The sequence below is a fragment of the Lepisma saccharinum genome, chromosome 2 (genome assembly GCF_977018435.1).
Source record: "Lepisma saccharinum chromosome 2, izLepSacc3.1, whole genome shotgun sequence".
Classification (NCBI taxonomy): Eukaryota; Metazoa; Arthropoda; class Insecta; order Zygentoma; family Lepismatidae; genus Lepisma; species Lepisma saccharinum.
Window position 1 is genome coordinate 136,829,929 of NC_139230.1, and position 21,904 is coordinate 136,851,832.

At 41.7% G+C, this 21,904-nt stretch overlaps 1 long non-coding RNA gene across 1 annotated transcript in view; it reads left to right on the plus strand.

Moving 5' to 3' along the window:
• The window catches only part of LOC145984513 (uncharacterized), a 76,058-nt gene extending 54,725 nt beyond the window's left edge, over positions 1 to 21,333 (plus strand). The window contains exon 3 of the long non-coding RNA XR_014441341.1: positions 21,220 to 21,333. This is a non-coding gene — a long non-coding RNA (uncharacterized LOC145984513). The remainder of the gene's footprint in view (positions 1 to 21,219) is intronic.
• Positions 21,334 to 21,904: the final 571 nt, after the last annotated feature.

A 21,904-nucleotide genomic window follows, 5' to 3' on the forward strand; every position in this document is an offset into this window, starting at 1 on the left:
TTAATTAGGAAGGTATGTTGTATGCTAGGTTAGCTAATTGTGTCTTCTACAACTTTACTGTATAGAGGAAAGATGGAAAAAGAGAGCTCTACAAAAACTAACGCTCTTAACAATATTGTACGCCCCGTGAAAATTATATATAAATAAGGCATAAGCGTATTATCTGCTTTCATGTCAGATTTTCCCGACCTGTGAGCTGTAGTGTTTAGGTGACAAGCGACGCGCTCAAATATAATACCGTTGACAATATTGAACGCCCCGTGAAAATTACATATAAATAAGGCATAAGCGTATTATCTGCTTTCATGTCAGATTTTCCCGACCTGTGAGCTGTAGTGTTTAGGTGACAAGCGACGCGCTCAAATATAATACCGTTGACAATATTGAACGCCCCGTGAAAATTACATATAAATAAGGCATAAGCGTATTATCTGCTTTCATGTCAGATTTTCCCGACCTGTGAGCTGTAGTGTTTAGGTGACAAGCGACCCACTCAAATATAATACCGTTGACAATATTGAACGCCCCGTGAAAATTACATATAAATAAGGCATAAGCGTATTATCTGCTTTCATGTCAGATTTTCCCGACCTGTGAGCTGTAGTGTTTAGGTGACAAGCGACCCACTCAAATATAATACCCTTGACAATATTGAACGCCCCGTGAAAATTATATATAAATAAGGCATAAACGTATTATCTGCTTTCATGTCAGATTTTCCCGACCTGTGAGCTGTAGTGTTTAGGTGACAAGCGACGCGCTCAAATATAATACCGTTGACAATATTGAACGCCCCGTGAAAATTACATATAAATAAGGCATAAGCGTATTATCTGCTTTCATGTCAGATTTTCCCGACCTGTGAGCTGTAGTGTTTAGGTGACAAGCGACCTGCTCAAATATGATATTGTTGACAATATTGTACGTCCGTGAAAATTATATATAAATAAGGTATAAGCGTATTATCTACTTTCATGTCAGATTTTCCCAACCTGTGAGCTGTAGTGTTTAGGCGACAACCGACCTGCTCAAATATAATACTGTTGACAATATTGAACGCCCCGTGAAAATTATATATAAATAAGGCATAAGCGTATTATCTGCTTTCACGTCAGATTTTCCCAACCTGTGAGCTGTAGTGTTTAGGCGACAACCGACCTGCTGAAATATAATACTGTTGACAATATTGAACGCCCCGTGAAAATTATATATAAATAAGGCATAAGCGTATTATCTGCTTTCATGTCAGATTTTCCCGACCTGTGAGCTGTAGTGTTTAGGCGACAAGCGACCTACTCAAATATAATACTGTTGACAATATTGTACGCCCCGTGAAAATTATATATAAATAAGGCATAAGCGTATTATCTGCTTTCATGTCAGATTTTCCCGACCTGTGAGCTGTAGTGTTTAGGGGACAAGCGACCTGCTGAAATATAATACTGTTGACAATATTGTACGTATATTGTATTGTATAGGAGACTAGAAGCATATAATTTGGCGAAAAAAAACCCAAATAAGATCATAGAAAATAGTTAAAAAAAAAGTGAGCAATTATATTTTGCATTGCACAGCATTTGGTATTAAATAACATACCCCCAAAAAATCTCTGCATTATGCGTTCTGTAAAAAATTGCCCTACGTGCCAAATTGGTGTGTCAAGTCAACATTTTCAAAGGCACTGTCGTACTTGTGTGCCGGGAAAGCGAATATGTGCAACCAAACTGTGCTCTAAGTGTGGAAAAAATATTTCTATTGACAACTTCAAGCGACACCAGCTTACTTGCAAGAGCACTGGAACATCTCTACCGCAACCTTCCAAGCGAAAGGTAGAAGTAACCTCCCTCAATGCATCGCCACCTGCCAAACGCGTCAAGCTGGCGAAGAAAGCAGACCGATTTGCGTTTGAGCATTTATTAGAAGACTTTAACATAACATCAGACAGCTCATGCGATGTGCGTAGTTTTCTGGAGAGCGAGCGAGCTAAGATAATATCCATCCTCAACGATGCATTGGCTACATACTCCACTAAATTCTATGCTGTGCTATGCTGCAAGTATAAAAAACCGTCTGATGAAATATATAAATTCTTCCATGCCACAAAAGCAAAAACACTGCATCAGGCAGATATCACTGACCTCGACAGCATCTACAACAAGTTTGTCGAGGAGTTTGTGACAAAACACGAGGAGCATCAGGCTAAAGGCTCGGGCGGTTCGCTGTGTGGCGACCCCCACGAACTTTGTCTGACACTTAGCAAGTTCCTGCCACTGGCAGGGTCTAGCTATATTGCCCTGCCACCCGAGGTTGAAGCAAGGAAAGCTGTTCTCAATATTCAGAACAAAGACACCAAATGCTTCCTCTGGTCGGTGCTGGCAGCATTGCACCCTATACCTAGGGAAAACCACTCGTACCGTGTTAACCACTACACGCAGTATGAGTCGGAACTGGAGGATGCAATGGCCGGGATTGCCTACCCTGTAGAAGTCTCGCATATTCACAAGTTTGAGGTTCGTGCTCGTGACTTGTTGGGCCTGCAATTAGCCATCAATGTTTACGGTCTCACCGAGAACAAAAATGAGGTCCATCCCATCCGGGTGAGCAACGTGAGCAACAACAACGAGGTACGAGAAATCAACCTCCTGCTCATCAAGGACGAGACCCATCACCATTACACCCTTATCCGTTCCCTCTCTCGGCTTGTTTCGAGCCAACGGAGCAAAGACAAAACCCACGTCGAGGTGTGTCGCAGGTGCTTGGCTATATTTTATAATCGAGAACAGCAAAATTACCGGTACATCAGAGGACCCAACATTGCTGCTGAGAAGCTAGCTCGCCACATGTTCTACTGTGGTACCAACGAGCCTGCACGAACTATCCTGCCCGAACCTGGTGCAGTAGAGTGCTTTCGCATGCACAGTGCTATGGTGAAGCATCCTGCCTATATTGTAGCAGACTTCGAGGCCTTTCTTCAACCTCTGTCTAACTGCGAGCCCAACCCCGAAACATCCTCTACCATTCCTTTCCAAATCCACGAGGCCTCGAGTTACTCCTATGTTGTGGTGTGGCGAGACCAACATATTGCCTCCGAGCCCTATGTGTATCGCGGTCCCGACCCGGTCAAACACTTCCTGGAGAGAATGCAACAGGAAGCCATCAAGATAGGGAAGGTGCTGTTGGCCCCCAAGCCCATGCTGCCTCTGTCTCCGGAAGACAAGCATCAGCACGAAATAGCTCTAAATTGTCCTGTTTGCAAGTCGGTCTTCACTGACGATAACAAAAAGGTCCACCACCATGACCATTATGGGACCGGAAGCTACATTGGCCCGTGGTGCAACAGATGTAACTTGAGAGCCAGGGACCCGCGCTTCATACCGGTCTTTTTTCACAATGGCTCGGGATATGATTTCCATCACTTGGTTACACATCTAGGGTACGACAATGCGAGAATCAATGTCCTGGCACAGAACGAGGAGCGTTTTATTAGCGTCAGCAAGTGGGTGCCGATCCCCAACTCAAGCAGCAGCATCGAGCTTCGGTTCCTCGACTCTCTGAGGTTCCTCCAGGCAAGCCTCGATGCTCTTGCTGGGAAGCTCAGAGACGACCAACTAGCTATTACCACATCAAGTTTCCCGAACTTAGATGTCGCACTCATCAGACGTAAAGGGGTCTACCCCTATGAATACGTCACAGACCCTTCCAAGTTCGAAGAAGAGTTGCTGCCTCCCCAGGATAAGTTCTACAGCCAGCTGAGAGGTTCAGGTATTACCGACGAGGAGTACAAGCATGCTCAGTCTATGTGGGTCAAGTTGGGTTGCCGAACTTTCGGTGATTACCACGATGCATACCTGAAGCTTGATGTGACGCTTCTTGCCGATGTGTTCCAGGCGTTTCGGGCGAATGCGATAAATATTTACAACCTGGACCCTGTATATTTTTACAGCCTTCCTGGACTGGCATGGTCGGCCATGCTCCTGCTGACTAAAGTTAAACTTTCACTTATCTCCGATGTTGATATCATGCTTTTCATCGAGAGAGCTATCCGGGGCGGCATGGTCCAAGTGTCGCAACGCTTCGCACACGCCAACAATCACCACATGGCCACTGGTTACGACCCCTCCCAACCATCAAGCTACATCATGTACACTGACGTGAATAATCTTTACGGGCACTCCATGATGCAGCCACTCCCAACAGGACAGTTTGAGTGGGCTGACCCCTCCAACTTCGACATCGAAAAAGAGTGCGACGAGTTTGGGTTTTTTGCCGAGGTGGACCTCGACTTCCCCGAGAAGCTGCAGGATACATTCTGTGACCTTTCGCCTGCTCCGGAATTGAAGTGTCCACCTGGCTCGGATCAACCGAAGCTCGTCATGGACTTGGAGCCCAAAAAGCGTTATGTGCTACACTGCCGGAACCTCCAGTGGTTAATGCAGCAAGAGGTCTCGGTCAAAGCAGTTTACCACGTGCTCTTGTTCAGGCAGTCTCCATGGTTGAAGCCGTACATCGAACTGAACACCAACCATCGCACTGATGCCACTTCGGAACTTGATCGCGATTTTTTCAAATTAATGAACAATGCGGTATTTGGGAAGACCATGGAGAATGTGCGAAATCGCGTTGATGTGAGGTTGGTGACGAAGAAAACACAGTGTCGTCGACTTGTTGCAAGCCCGCTGTTCAGGTCTCGAACAATTTACAACGAACAGATGTCTCTAATTCACATGAACCGGGGCAAGGTGCTACTCAACAAGCCCATCTATGTGGGAGCTGCAGTTTTGGATCTGAGCAAGTTGTGCATGTTCGAGACATATTACGGCATACTACGTGCACACTACAACCACAATATCTCGCTCCTCTACACAGACACAGACAGCTTGGTGTACCATGTTCGCACGGCCGATGCGTATGGTGATATAGCCAAAGTTCCAGCTCTTGTCAAGCTCTTCGACACATCGGGCTATCCCCAGCTAAACCGGTATGGAATTCTGCCCCGGAACAAAAAAATACCCGGCAAACTCAAGGACGAGAAAGACGGGGATGTGATTGTGGAGTTTGCTGGACTTCGTGCCAAAGCCTATGCGATCCGGGCTGAGGGTTCTGTAACAAAAAAGGCAAAGGGTGTAAGCAGGCAAGTGGTTCGGGAGCACCTCAAGTTTGAGGATTACCTCGAGTGCCTCAGAACAAAATCGCCCATTCTACAAAAAGAGCATCGTATCCAAAGCGTCGATCATGTGCTTACAACTAATATTGTCAGGAAAGTTGCTCTGGATGCACACGACGACAAGAGATGTATTCTTGAATGTGGGGTCCATACACTTCCGTGGGGCCACTATCGCCTCCAAACTAGTAAGGCCTGCCCAGAGTGCAACAAAAAGTAATAGGCAATGCGAAAAAAAAAACAATTTTAATTTACTTCCACTTCCTCGATTACATGCATGCATGGCACAGCAAAATTAAACTTCTGGAAACTGCTAATTGCAATTTGTACTTATATATATAAAATTCCACATTTCTTATTGTGTGCTATTTTTTTTTTATTTATTTAAAACTGTTCAGTCACTCTTTCATTCTTGACGTCATACACAAATGTTTTCTCTGCAATAAGAATGACACTGCACAGAGTATCTGCAGGCAAGGCATCGTGGAACTCGCATACAATCTTGATGTTGGTACGATCGTTGACCACAACCTTCTTCCTCTTAGATGTGTTGATGACGGTCATGGGTCTCCGTGCTTTGAATTCGCTGGGCGCGTAGTACACGTCCACGCTTCCCTCGGTCACGCGTTTGTAAGCCGTGTAAGCTTCGTAAAGTTTGAGGTAATCGTTTTTGGTCACGTCGAGGTTGTAATTCTCGCGCGGGAACACTTCGTTGCGTCCATTTTTGAGGTAAACGTTCTTGATCTTGCAGTCGTCGAACTTGCTGGAATCTTTTTCCTGATCGTTATCGCGTCCGGTCTGAAAGAGCACTACGACGAAATCTGGCATGTCGAACTGTATGTTGTTGAACTGCGTCGTCACGTCGAATTCCATGTGACTTCCCGACGCCATCTTCTGCACGCACTGGTAACCGTGAAAGTGAATCGGCACCTGCGGACTTTTCAAGATCTCGGCTTTGTACTTGAGGGCGTAGTTCGTTTCGTATTCCACCACCGGCATTCTCAATTCCATGCTCCGGATGACACATTTCGCTGCTTCGGGTAGAGTGTTGGCTATCGGCGTGGTGCCATCCGGACCCAAAGTAGCGTATCGCATCAGTGCGTCGTTGTCGTTGGCCGCTCTTCGAAACGTAACCCTCAGTCCTCCCTTCCACATGATCTCCTTGTAGTCCGAGAAGAAACCAGGCAGCAGACGCATGGGAAAAAGCACCGTGTGACTTTTCGTCGATATTTTGGCCCCGGCTTCGAATCCCCCGGCCTGGTAGTACGCTGCGTCCGTTTTGGATAATTTCAACGTTCCCACCGCCGTCGACGTGATGCCTGGATAATCTATTCTGTCGATGACGGTGTTGTGTTTCCTCACCTCCACCTGCGAGAACAGGTGAGGCACGAAGTTGTCCACGAGTATCAAGTTTGCTGCTGCGGGAAACGCGTCTCCGCTTTCCTTCTTCACCACGTCGAATTGAAGGTAGAGGTCCGCTCTGTGAGGATGAATGAACCCGTCGCCTACGTCCACGTCGTATTCGATCTCCCTGTTCGCTTCGTTCAGATTGGCGAACGTGCGACGGTTGGGAGGGAAAGATTGCAATTCGTAACTTTCGATTTGCTCCATTTTACATGTATGGTTATTTATTATACGTTGATCTCCACGATGGCCGTCGTAGTGGCACCTGCGAAATCCACCACGTCTCCTTTCTCGTTCGTCACCACCAACTCTATGTCGTCTATGCGGTTGCGACATACTGGAAAATAGATCGGCGAAGAGGGTGTGTAGATGATCGGTTCCATGAACTCGGAACTTGGTTTGAAAGTGGCTATGATTCCCGTCTGCTTGTGACTTCCTAACAATCCGTCCGAAGATTTCGTGATCATACCTTCCGCCACGTTGCAGTGTACGTTCAGAGTCTCTATAGCCAAGAATTTAGGAATGTTGGTTGCTACGTGCTTGATGCCAGCTTCGAGTTTGGTGTCGTTCTCGAAACCTAAAAGTTCTCCCATGGTGCCCAGGTCCACGGTCTCCGTCGCGGATAGGATTTCCACTCTGTGCGTGACCGAATTTTGAGAAAGGTATGTGCCTTTGGGTAACTGAGCTTGCAAAGTGGAAAGATTGTATTGTCCTGGCGTGACGACGATGTGTTCGCTTCCGACGCTAATTTTGTTGTTGTGCTGCGTAACATTAGGTATGAGGTACATGCTGTAGAATGCACGCAGAGCCACGGATTTAGGATAGACGATGTCGTCGTGCAGCGTGAGTTTCAAGATTGAAGATTCGCTCGTGAGATGGAACACGCCCATCCTAGTGATGCTGTTTGAGGTTCCACAGTGCTTTCTGGAAATCCTCGATCGTAGGGTTATTTATTTTAGAGAGAAACGCGAGCACGGAGAGGCAGAGATGACCGCAGTTCACGTCTCCGAAATTTTGAATGCGTTCGTCGTTGTAGTATATAGAGGTTTTGCTCGTTTTCAGATAATGAATTAAATTTGTAGGTGGAACACCTCCGAAAGAATCGAAAACGAATGCTTTATCATTGTCGTTTTTGTGGTAACATATCCAATGCGTGCCTGGATTTTCTTGACCGTCCAAGTTGACTACTCCGCATTCTCTTCTTTTGACGGTTGAAGGTAACGAGTCGGACATGAAAACTCCTCTGAAGTGCTTGATTCGTAACGGTTCGATCAGAGATTCAATGTCTCGGTTGGTGAGTGCTTCTGTTTCTTTTTTTTAAACTTTCTCATCACGCCCTTCCCCTTTTTCTTCTCCATGGCCAGGTTGTGACGTTTCTGTTCTTCCAACTCGGCCTTGTTCTTCTTCGAGTCGATGACGGTTTTCGCGATGGCGGCACTTCCGCCGGCCAAACTTCCAACGGCCCCCAATGCTGCCAGGATGGCCGGGATGCTGAATATGAAACCTCCGACCTTTTGCTGTTTCCGCGAACGCTGCAAGCGTTTCAATTGAGGTGTGCTGAGCAGCAATTTCATTCCGTGTCCTTTCGACAAGCAAGAACGTTTCTTCTCGCGTTGTTTCTTGGTGAGTAACCCATCGAGGGTACCTAGATTTTTAAGATTGGAGTATGGTATCTGGTACACGACACCCTTGGGCTTCATGTTGATGCTCTATGTGTTATTTTCACGGTATGTTATTTATATATATATTCTGAGATTTTTTCTTGTGTAGTTCTTTTACGGTATGTTATTTATATATAAATGTTCTGAGATTTTTTTTCACGGCCTCGCAGTCGTTACACAAATTCTATTACGTGCTTCGTTTTCTTGCCAAGAAGTTCCTTTGTCCCCTTGTACACGATTCGAGTTTTGTTCTCGATTAAAATAGATAGCTTCTCGTCGGATAACATGTTAGCGTATCGATCTGGTAAAAATAGACTGTATTGTGCGTTGAGCAACAGGCGTACCTTGGGACCATACTGGGTAGAAACGATTGAACCGGAAGTTATCGTGTAAGGTTTGTCGACTTCCAATTCCTGAATTTTTACATACTCGACTGACAAATTTAGCATTTGTTTTAATGCTTGGAGATCGCTCATTTTTTCAGTTGTCAGAGTGTTAGAGAGAAATTTAATTGCTTTTTTTTTCACGATGTGTGTTATTTATATATACCGAAGATTATTTTTTTACGATGTGTGTTATTTATATATCAAGTTTTTTTTACGATATGTTATTTATATACCCCACCCCAATTTTTGTTTCGTGTTCATGGCGATGGTGGTACCCAGTGCGGCGACCCGTTCACCCAGCGATGCGTCTCTGCTCACGAACCTTTCGAAAGCTGCATGTTCCAATTTTTTGTCTGCTTCGTGACGTGCGTCCAGATCCGTCTGCGTGGTGTTGTAGGCTATGTCGTGATCTTTGCATGCCGCGTCCAACGGATTCACACCCTTGTCTCCTCTCTCCAATCTTTTCTCGAGTTTGGTACCCGGTCCGCAGTACTGGTAGCCCGGTAGATGCATCTCGAAAGGTAACTTGTTGATGATGTCGTTCACGAGTCCCTTTCCTTCGGCCACGTTCCAAAATTTCGGAGGCAGCGTGTTGATGATTTTGATCAGGTAACCTATGCCCTTGTCGTCGTTCACGATGAAGTTGGAAAGTTTCGTGCTGATCATGTCCACGATGCCAACCTTCTCGTTGTAGAAATTACGGTTGCCTGCATTCTCTTCGCCGGCTATCACCAACAATCGGTCCACGAGTTTCCTAACGTCGTCCACCCAAACGAATTCTTTGGGTAACGTGTTGTAGCGTTTGACGCCGCTGCCCGTTTTGACCTGGTTCCAAATCGGTTTGATGAGATTCCTGTACTTCTCGCCGCTGCTCGATTTCACCCTATTCTGCGAGGCGTCGTTGTTCTGGTACAAGGCATCCGTCATGATCAGAATTTCCTTGTAACTCTGGTAATCTTCGTCGGTGTAATCTTTCGGCTGCTTTTTGGCGACGAGTTCCCACAGTCCCACCGTACCCGGATACCTGGTCCAACTATCCTTGTCGCCTAAATTGACTTTAATGTCGTTGCCTTCGAAGGTCACCTTCGATTTCCCAATCTTCCACACCACACCGCCGCCTTCGCTGGTTTCCATGCTGGGATACAATCCGAACACTTCATCCTTGTCGAATTTCCCCGTGCTCAGGTAGTCTCGTGCCAAAGGCCCCAACTCGATTTTATCCGAAGACGTGCTGCCTATGGCACGACGTCGTGCCGGTGCATCCTTCAGTTCGAACGGCGTCGAAGGAATGCTCGAAATGGGTGTGGGTACGGCGTAACTTTTAGCTGCGAGCGGTACGAGTTCATTAATCAAATTTTTATTTTGTTCCGTGACACTTTTAATTTCTTTACCTAGACTGCTGATGGCATCGATCACGGGTTGATCCTGACGTTTCTTCTCTTCGTAGAATCCGCGATTCTCGGATTTCCAACCTTTGAAGCGTTTCGCGAGGTAATCGCGAAGCTTGAGATTTTCGTCCTCGATTTTTCGTTTCGTCATGACGTTATTTATATACGTCGTTTCTCACAACGTTGCAACGTTTAGAAAGTCGTTGATTTTGTTTCTGTATTTTCCGTCGTTGGGTTTCCTCGTCATGTCGATCGTCACAAATCCGAAATCGTCACCGTTCCAGCAAGTAGAGCAGCCTTCCGAAAATTGATTGTAGTTCATGTCTCCGCCTACGTAGTCATCGTGCGCGTGCTTGAGGTTGGTGTGATCTTGACGAAACAAACATATGAAATTGGCGTTGTCGCGCACTAACTGTTTTGGAATTTTGGAAAACGTTTGAGCTAGGTAAAAACAATCCATTCCTTTGTGACGACCTTGCGTGAAAAAGTTGCGAATTTCATTTTGATTTTCCAGGATGGCGTCGTCGAACACAACGACTGAATTTTCACGACAATCGTCGAGTGGTTTTATTTCCGAGGCGAATGTTGCAATGTCCAGACCATCGTACAGTTTCATCAGTTGCTGGTATTTGGATTGCTCCAAACTTTTCGAGAACACGTACAGGTGCCTGTTCTTCCAATTTAACCAATTCGGTGCGAGGAGAAAATTGTCCACGAGCAGTGTCGTTTTCCCACACCCCGAAGGACCTACGATCAGACAGCGGATGCTGTCGGGAAGCAACTTGCCGTTCTTTTTCTTCGTTTGACTTTCCGGATCCGGTAGACGCTTCACCACGTTCCACGTACTCACAAGATCACTTCGTTCGCGTCGATCCAACTCTTTTCTGGAAGTCCCAGCCATTTGACAAACAGTTTGTCACCTTTCCTACGCAATACTTTCTCGATGAGGTACGTGTCGGGGTGTTTCGTTTTAGAGAGTTCCTCTTCGTAAAATCTTCCTTTCAAAATCTCGCCGCTACTATCTTTTATTATATACGTGTGTCGGTTTCCGGGTAGAACTCGAACCACCGTAAAAAGTTCCGTGCTCCAATTTTTTGTGAATCCCTTCTCGAAGGTGCGTTTGAATTTGCTGATCCTCACCTGGTCTCCAATTTTGTATTTAGCTTTTTTTGTCGTGGGTGTGTACTTTGGACAGTAAACGGTAGAAATTAAACGCTGCTCGTCGGACTTGGTAACGTCGGCTGGCTTCATGCCTATCGTTCTGTGTACCGTATCATTATAGGTGTCGACGAGTTCCGGCAGGATGTCGACCCATTTGTAATTTCCCCGAAGCGTGAATCGTTTCCACATGTGTGTTTTCAAGGTTCGATTGAATCTTTCCACGATGCTGGCTTTGATGTGACTGAAGCTCGAATAATGTCGAATCTTGTGTTTTTGAATAAACTTTTGGAATACGGCGTTGTAAAATTCTTTACCGTTGTCCGTTTGCAGAAACCGTGGTCGTCTGCCGCCGCTTTCGCGAAAAATTGTCTTGAATGCTTCCGTGACGCACGTTCCTGTTTTTGCCTTCAAAGGTAGAGCCCATGCGAATTTCGAAAACGTGTCTATGACGGTGAGGAGGTACTTGTTGCCCTTGTTCAATTTATGCACGTTTTTCAAATTGCCGCTACTCATCTCCACGAGGTCACTTTGCCAGAGGTCGTCGATGCCCTTGGTTACCACGGCCAAACGTTCGTAGTTACGGCGTGCAGGTTTATGCAATTCTTGGACGATGGCTTGCCTTGACATTTTTTCTTAGAGATTACGTTTCAAGAGAAGCACAAGCGTGATGGGATTCAAAGAGGGTGGCACTTCGCTCGTGTTTTGAACGATCAGCTTATCGCCGGCACTCACGTCGAAAACAGTAAGATCTTCGTCTTCGTGTATTTCATATATGTTGCGCGTTTCGTTCCAACGCGCCAGAGGAATATTTCCTGCTTTCTGGACACCACGATTCGATATCAAAGTCATGGTGGGAACGCTAGCTTTTCTGCCGTGAGACCAGTACGAAAATTCGTTTATCTGAATCGTGGCATCGAGGAGAAACTTGTAGTACGGATGATAAGGATGTAGCATGTACAGTTTGTTACCTTCGACGAAGGTGGAGATTCTCTGTTGATTGGGTACGCTGTTGATTTCGATGGCTTGCAGAGAATGCAGTTTAGCGAATTTAGTGTCGACGCTAACGAGGTTGCTGTGAAGCTGACCCAGTGTGTTTTGTATGGGCAACAAATGTTCGACTATGGTATCCGTTACGGTAGAAAATGACGGTTTGATTTTCACTTCCACGTTCAACTGCTTGTAGCTTTCGTTGAGTTCTTGCAACTTGGCACCGAAAGAGGCCAGCGTCGATTCCTGTGTTGATTCCAGCACTCCAACTTGATCTCTGATGTTGACGACAATGTTCTGAAGGTTCTCGATTTGATTCAATTTCGAGCTCTTCTCGGTAAGATCGTTCACGATGATTCGCATGTCTGTAAACTGCATGTGAAGGTCGGCGACGCTCTGCGAAGTGGGCAGCGTCGACACCAGCGAACTAATTTCGTCTCGAATCTGTTCCACGTTCGCCGTTTCCGTTTCTAGTCGTTTCAGCATTCGAGATATGTTTCTTTTCAAAGCGTGCAATTCTTTGGAGGTGGGGAGATTGGCCACCCTACTCTCGAGATCGCTCAATGAACTTTTGATGTCGTTCGAATCGGATAGTGCCGTCACCGCCGTTTTCAATTTTTCCAAATCTTCGCTCGAAGGCACGCTCGTCCGTAACGATTCCAAGTCACCCTGTATGTTGTCGAGTACGTGATGAAAATGAGCGAGATTCGTTTCGACGTTCAAATTTTCTAAATATTCGATCTTCTGCTGAACCGTGCTCAACGTGTCTTGAATGCTCGTCAACGCTCTCGCTTCAGCGTGAATATTTTTAATTTCTTCGTTGATCAATTCCAAGGACGCCTGAAGCGTAGCGATGGTGGTTTGAATGTGTTCGAAATCTTGATAGGCCTCCAATTGAATTTTTATGTTCGCGACGCTTTTACCGATGACCTGCAGTTCGTCCGACGATGGTAGGTTCGTCATTGTATCTTCCAAAGTCTGCAACTTGGATTTAATTTCTTCCAACGTGCTGGTGAATTCTTCTTGTAATTTGGAAACGACGACATGTAAGCGTTCTGCATCTATATCGTTCACGACGGTTTGAAGTTCAGAGAAATTCTTTTCTATTGCGGAAGTTCGTTCTTCGATTTCGAGTTTCAATTTTTCCAAATCTTCATTTTTCGATTGAAATTGCTGTAATTTGGCCAAATCATTTTGAAGCGAATCCACGCTCAACTGTATATTTTGAACGCTGTCGTAAGAAGGTACGTCGACATAATTTTTTATCAGCGTCTTCAGTTCGGAATCGATTTTCAGAATGGGGTCGAGACATTGCGTTTGGAGCGTAGCGATTTCCGACTCTAAACTTTTGTTTAAGGTCTCCTGCAAAGCAATCAAATCGGTCCTCAACTTCTTAACTCGAATGTCCAACATGAGAATCTCTTCTGCGTGGTCTACACGCTTGGTGTTGCCGAAAATGTCGTTAGGAATTTTTGGTTAACGGTTATTTATAATAGGATAGACGATTCGTAATTCTACAAAAAGAGGAATAAGTTTGTCGTAATCTCCGAGGAGTTCCATGTAAAGATAATCTCCTGCAGAAACATCGTACGTAATGTTAGAAAGCATCTTGTCGTGCTTGATTCGAAAAATATTCTTGCCGGTAGAAATTTTGATTTCGCCTGCGTTTTCCGGATTCACGGTGATTTGAAGTTTCCCGTCGATCGGAATTTCGTAGAAATGTAAATTGTTATTAAAAACATAAAACATCTTGCCCACATCGTCATTCAGTTTCGTCCAAATGCTGTTGAGATGAACAATCAGTAAACCATTGAGTTTAGATAATACGGAAGGTAAGAGGTTATTAGAATTTGGTGGTGCAGTCTCCATGTTGATCTGTTTGCGGAAGCCAAAAAGATTCATTGTCCTTGTTAGTTATTTAAGAATACGGTCAAAGTTTTTTTTGTAATGACACGCAAAGTTTTTTTTTTGTTTGTTTGCGTCACAATACAGGCACGCGCGCGCACGTGTGTGTGCGACACATTGTTCCCGAAAGAGGTTTACAAAGGTCACGATATATAAACATTTGGTCCCACAGTTGGAAAATTACGATAAGATGCATTCAAAAGTTTCAAAATATCATATAGTAGAATTTTTGTAGAGTGGGTAGGCAACACCGACGAGCCTCAAATAATAATTCAAGACTCGTCGGTGTTGCCAATTCCTATTTGTAGGTTAGCTTAGCCAGTGAAAAATCATATAGTGGAATTTTCTTCAGATGGGTAGGTAACACCAACGAGTCTAAAAAAAGGAACATCCAATAAAATTGCCAGATGTAAACAGAAGGCAATAGGTACCCCTCATAAAAGGCTACAGTAAAAACCCACAGTGTCGCCAACACTAGGCCCCCCAACAGTATTGCCAGACATAAAAAAATACATGGACCCCTCAGGTCCTTTGATGAAAATTTACAGTGAAAAAACCCAATAAATTAACAACACTATCAAAAAATCTACGGTAGTGTTGCCAGATGTAAACAGAGGGCAATAAACCCCCCTCATAAAAGGCTACAGTAAACCCACAGTGTTGTCAACTCTGCCCTCAAAATGTACATCATAAAAAGCTACAACAAGCGTCATAATCTTGGTGATTTTTTCGGGTAAGAAGTTGGCAACACATGCCTTACAAGAGAAATCCATTAAGGCGATCGAGCTCCAAATGATGGTTCGAGCTCCAAATGAAGGCCCAGTACCCGGACACTGGGTCTACTAGTTAGCTTCTTGGGCTGTTGATTGTAATATTATTCAACAGTCTGTATCGAAACTTCCGCAGTTGCTACGATGCCATTCATGTTATTAATTTTTGCCAAGTGACACACATACACTTTTGAAAACCACACGAAAAATTTCAACAAAAGTAGTTCCCCCAGGAAGATACCACCATATTCATATGCAAAATATTCTAAAACAAATTTTGCATCACAAACAAATTGACCAAGTGAATTTACTGTGTGGTATTGATGGTTTGCCTAAGAGTTCAGGTAGCCAGTTGTAGCCTATTTTGTGCTCTGTAGTGGGCGTTAGTGGACCTTTTCCGATTGGAATCTATCCTGGGAATGAAAAATCAAGCTCAGCAGATGAATTTCTGGAAGAATTTGTTAATGAAATTAATTTTTTGTCACAAGCAGGAATTGAAATTTGTAACACTCATGTGAATGTAACTTTATATGATCTTGTATGTGATGCACCTGCAAGAGCATTTATTACAAACACAAAAGGACACAGTGGCTATTTTGGGTGTATCAAATGTGTTCAAGATGGACAGTATTTGAATGGTAGAATTTCCTTCCCTGAAGTGTAAAACCACAAGAGAACAGACATCAGTTTCAGAAATCATGATCAAGAAGAACATCATCTTGGACATACCATCCTAGAGAGAATCCCAAATTTTGATTTAATTGGTAATATACCTTTAGATCAGTGGCATGGCGTGACTTTCTAAAAAGTGTTACCGGCTATCAGTATGACATTTATGCCTGCTAGACGTTATTACACCCCCCCCCCTTTCGGTAAAGAAAACATTTCTTCGAGCTAGATATTTGTTCATTTCGTTCTTGTTTTGCAATCAGCACAGTGATTTAGCCACAAACACTCCTAGAAAGAACTACCACTCATGAGACAGTTACCACGAAAATCCAATGAATAGTGATAGGCCCTTGTCAATTCTTCATCTGTGTCCATTTCTTTGCAATGAGCTGCGAAGGGGAAGAAGAAAAACCACACTTTTGTCAGGTCAGTTTGACGTTTGTGTGGTGAGCACTGAGCAGACAACAGAACTCCGTTCCTTCGTGGAAGGGAAACCCAGCTGTACGTACTACTGTTGCCAACTTAGTATTTGGGACCAAGGTTTGTCCAAATCACAAATCACACCAAGGAACTATATTTTCGTCTATTACCTAACTGGTCTCAGTTGAAGTTCAATCCAGCCTTGGCTCTGCAGTCTACCTCTAGTTGCTTCACAGAAATTGTATTCCTATTTAAGCGGGATTTAGCTCTTTTCTGCCAATCCGATGTGACAACACTGGCTGCCCCGGTGGGTCTGAACGGCAACAGGGCCCCTTAACAGGTATATGAATAACCCCATAAAGTCATTCCCCGCTCTTTCCTTGCATTGGCGCCCTCTTCTCCCTTGTTGCCTCTTCAGGGTAGCAGAATGGCCTCCCTCTTGGCTTCTGTCGGCTGCAGACAAAATGTTCTAGGCAATATCTACTCGACGGCAACAAGGTTCATTAACGTATTTAACAATGTTGTCATTTTATTGAAACAACTTTTTACTTCTTTACATTTTGCTGTTACCTGCGGTAACACCGGCTACATGCACGCCACGCCTCTGCTTTAGATTTATGCATCGTGTTTGTCTGGGTGTAATGCGTAAGTTGATGTATCTTTGGCTGTGGACCAAGCTTCAGTCTCATCTTGATGGGAGAAGAGTTAAATGTAAAAGTACTAAACTTGAACTGAGACCATATGTTCAAAAGAATTTGATTGCAGACCTAGGCAACTAACTGAAATAGACAGATGGAAAGCAACTGAATTCCGCTAACTGTTGCTGTATACTGGCCCATATTGTCAGGGCAAGTATATGCTAACTTTATGGTGCTGCATGCAGCAAAGCATATTGCAACATTCATAGTTCATATGCTAGTTCCTTGATTGTTCATTTTGTTAAAACATTTGCTCAATTATATGGCAGAGAATATGTGTCTTACAATGTGCATGGTCTAATTAATTTGGCCGATGTAAAAGTTCAAGGGAACTTGAATACCTATGATGCTTTTCAATTTGGAAATTACATGCAAGATTTGAAAAAAAATGTTAAGAAATGTTCAATGTTAAGAATGTTGGAACAAATTGCTAAATGCCTAGTTGAAAGATTGAACAGTGGTGGTGTACCAGAACTATATTTCTCTACAGATGAAATTAGATTTTCAGGTGTTCACAAAAGTGGGCCACTGTTGAAAGGTTGCTTGGACCCTCAATATAAGAAGATTATTTTCCCCAGTTTCTCAGTTGAGTTGAATGAAGGGAATAATTGCTGTGGTTTATCAGATTGACGAATAGTAGTAGTTCAAAATATTTCTCTCAATGAAGAAAACAATTGTATTGTGGCAATTGGAAAGGGATTTCTAAACATTGAAAATCTGTATAATATACCATGTAATTCTCTCTTGATTGGTATTGGTTTTGGGAAACACCTGTCATGCCTGAAATATTGGCCTGTCAAGTCAATTGTAAGGAAATATTTTAAAGTTCCTCATAAAAATGGCTATGCTCTTTTTCCTCTTCTCCCTTGTTAGATTTTTTTAAAAAAAAAACACAACTGGTAAATACACAAGGTAGAAAATATTTACTTGAAATTGTACAACTGTTTTTGTTATGTTGTAATGTAGCTACCAAATGGTTTTGTTGTCATATTGTTGGATTTCAGCCATTCTGGAGTCTTGAAATGCTTATGAAAATGTATATTTGTTCATGAGTTTAGTTTCTTGATTGATGAGTTATTATGTGATTTTAGCTGCCAATGTGATTTTATACAATAATTCATTGCACTTAAAGCTATTTTGTCTTCAGATGTTTATAATATATATTTGTTCATGAATTAATCATCTTGATTGGTTAATGTGTACTTATTTCATATTTATATTGTAAAGTTAGCTTACACAGTGATTTTTATGAGCTATTTCATTGCATGTAATATCCAGATCTCTCAAAGTATTTTTTATAATGTATGTTTGCTTAAGAGTCCATGCTGTGGTGTCTTGTATTTAGGAATAAGTTCAGTTTCCTGGATAATTTTTTCTTCTTTGTTATTTTGTGATGTTAGCTTTGAAAGTGACTTTAATGAGTTCGAGTGTTGGTTTTAAGTCCACTTTATGCACAGGAAGGCTAATTGGAACTGGACCTACAGTTTAAAGTGGGATCCAAAAGTAATATCCTTTCATTATGGTGTTTTATTTCTTTATTTTCAAAGTATTAATGAACAGTTACTTTGAACCATCAGTTTTCTTCCAGCTACATATGAGGCAGCACGTTCCAAGCTACGAATTGCAGAGGAAACCTCAGATCTGAACACAGATATTGAAGGTACTAGGGAGAGGAAGAAACGTAGAAGAATCTGGTATGAAATCTCCAGTTCGGAGGATGAACAACTAAAGAAAGTCAAATGCCTAAAGATAAATTACCATCACCTCCCAAGATATACAAGGACTCTGCAGCTAAATCAGAAATGTGTGTGTCTGAAGCAAGTGATCAATGTGAGATTGTGTTTCCAGTATCCAGTATATCTCCTTTAATTTTCGTATGCAATCTTTTCGGTTTTATACTAAAAAGAGAGGCATTTCTGCTTTCAATATTAGGAAAATACCTTATGTGCAATACAAGTGTTACTCTTTTATTAACACTTGCAGTGATTGAAAATTGTGCAACAAATGTCTCTGATTTATTGCTTTGCAGAAAACATTTGAAGTGAAAAATTCATATTGAATTAATAGCAGCCATAAAATACACATTGCTTCTAGGAAACATTGAAATAATAGGTGCCAGTGTTGGACAATTTTGTGTTGAACAACTCTGGTATTATTAAGCACAAGTACTCAAATAGTGTAATCAAAATCACATGTAATAATGAAAGCAAAATACTAAATACTAAATACAAAAATTTTCTATTCCCAAGAATTTTTAGAGGTTGTCATTGTGTTGTAACTGTTAGAATTGCATATTGCAGTAGCTGGAGATTGCTTGTAACTCATGATGTGTAGAAGTTTGAAAGTTATGATTCATTTTCATGGCTATTAAGCAAACATAGCGATAATTTCAATTTCAACCTGTGGCAAGAGGATATATACTCTTCTTCATTTTCCATGTAAACCAGCTTATTTTCTTGCTAGTCATTAGGTTCTTGTATTTTGTTGAACTTGTTTCTTTTGGTCACTTTCAATCATTATTTTGTGCCAAAAACAGCAACAAGATATGCTGGATGCGATATTGAAATCAGCTGAAGTCAAAGACACAATTCCTGACACTGTGAAACAGCCCTGCAGCATTGAATGGCCCTTCCCATTGGACACTGATGAACAGTTAGAATAATTTGAAGAGAAGTTGATCGATTCAGCTACGAAAAGCAATCTGGTAATTAATTACCTTGTATATCTAGCTGTTATAGTTTAAATATGCCACACAATAAATTTTCATGGGTGGAAAGTTACAGTATTGAATGTTGTCTACCTAGCCATTTTGTTGAATAGGTATCACTTCTAAAGGTTGATTTATTGGTTTGTTCAAATTTCAAACATTACCTTTTTACTGTCATAGGTTAGTGATAATCCTTGCCACATTCATTGTTAAAAATATTTGAAATATGTTAGAAAGTGCTTTCCTGGTTCCAACTACTAGTTCTTTATACATATTGTACTTTACTAATTCAACTTGCCATGCTTTACTAAGTCTAAGCCAGAATTCATGCTTCAATTGTCTTTATTGAAATAAAGTGTATGTTTATTAAACCCAACTCCATGACAAAATGGTCCTTAAGTGTTTTCCTTTTTTTAATGCACTTAAAAAATATGCTACAGACATAATAATTTTATACAGAAATTACATTTCAGATGAGTGATTTGTGGAAAGCACAGTACACTTAGATGAAATCTTAGTTTCAGAAGAAACTTATGTCTGTAGCATTACTTTCAATTATGCTCATGAAGAATTACAAATATTGAGACACGACACTTTGTGACAGTGTGGTTAGATTATATGTGTAGATGGATAAATTAGTAATCATGCAATGTGCTTTGTACCAATAGAATTTTTTAATACATACTTTGTGAACATTCCCAATACCGTAAATAAAAATGCAGTAATCTGTACACCTAGATTAAGAACATATTTCAACAGTCCCCGAAACACAAACACTATGTTTCTCACCCCAGTAACTGAGGGTTAAGTATTCATCAGGGCCAGATGAATTTTCAAGTTCCCTACTAAAAAATGTGCGAATAGTATTTTACAACCACTAGTAAGTATTTGCAACTCATCTTCAGAAACAGGTATTTTCCTAGTGAGTACAAAATAGCAAAAGTGAGACCATTATTCAAGAAAGGCAGCAAAGAAGAATGCTCAAATTATAGGCCAATTTCTCTTTTATCGGTCTTCTCTAAAGTAATAGAGAAGATTATGCTAAATAGATTAGTAACTTTCTTAGAAAAATACGACATTTTATCCAAACATCAATTTGGATACCAAAAAAGTAAGTCAATATCAGAAGCTATTTTTGAATTTACAAATAACATACTAAAATCGAGAGACAAAAAAATGCATGTGCATGGATTATTTTTAGATTTTACCAAAGCATTTGATTTGGTTCAGCATGACATTTTACTAGATAAAATGGACCATTATGGAATCAGAGGTTTAGCAAAAAAAATGGTCACATCCAAAACACATAGTGGTCTAGGATTTCAAGGTGTGAAACTCTATAACAAGCTGCCAGAGGAAATCAAGAATCATAATCCAACCAAATTTAAAATCACGGTAAAAAGCTTGCTTATGAAGTATTTGTTTTATAGCACAGAGGAGTAATTGGATCATATTTTTCATTAATTAATTGATTTTTCTTCTATTTTTATGTTCACTAATAGCCATAACCTTTGATTTTTCTTCTATTTTTTTAAGTTATTCTATACTCTTTTATACTTTTTAATATGCATAAGTATGTGTTAATTCCTTTGTACTCAAAATCATACATATCATAGTGCTATTTGTACTTATAAGATCAAGTGGATGGAAATGAATCATATCATATCATATCCGACTGTCTCGTGACTGTTAAACTAATGTAGTAGCAGTGTCATATTGTTTAATTGATTGAAATGAAAATTTTGTACATTTTGGGGGAGGGGACCCACATACATTCGAGGGTATGTGTTAATTCCTTTGTACTCAAAATTATACATGTAATTTTATTTTATACTCTTTATACTTATATTACTAAGAGTGATTTCAGACACACATACAAACATATCTTCATTTTTATTACAGGTTGATGACTTACGCCACGTTAGAGGGAGAGGTGTTCATGAGACAAAACAAATTTTAAAGAAAATCTTCACTGACAAGCTGGCAGATAAATACAGCTGGCTAGGAGCAAACAAGAAGCGAATCTTCAGCACCTTGATAATTGCAGAAGTGATTCAAAGTAAGTGTTGAAATATCTTGCAAATGAAGAGTTTTCGAAAGAAATGTTTAGTTATTTGACTTTAAGGGGGAAAGCAAATGTTATGTTCTAGTAGAGGGAAATTTGTAAGGTCATTTGAAGGCCATTCAATTTTGTTTTTTACAAAATAACAACTTCTGTAGAAACCATTTTTCTATTCAATGAATAGTTTCACATATATTTGACAAGTAAAAAGTGAATATGGAAATGCTTAATGTTTGTTAAGCATTTGAAATATTTATTTGGACCACAGGTATATTATATTTATGACCATCACATAATCATGAATGACTTAGGTTATTAAGTGTATCTTTGATGGGTCCTGCAGCAGAGTGTCAGAGACGATGCAACGGGTATGCGAGGGTGGGCAAGCCCCCCCCCCAAAAAAAAATTCCTCTGTCCACCCAAAAATATTCAAGAAGTATGAATAAGTATTTAGAAAAATACGAATGCTTCAATAAAATATATTCTTGTTTTGACTCCATGCATATTTTTCTTACGAATATTGTC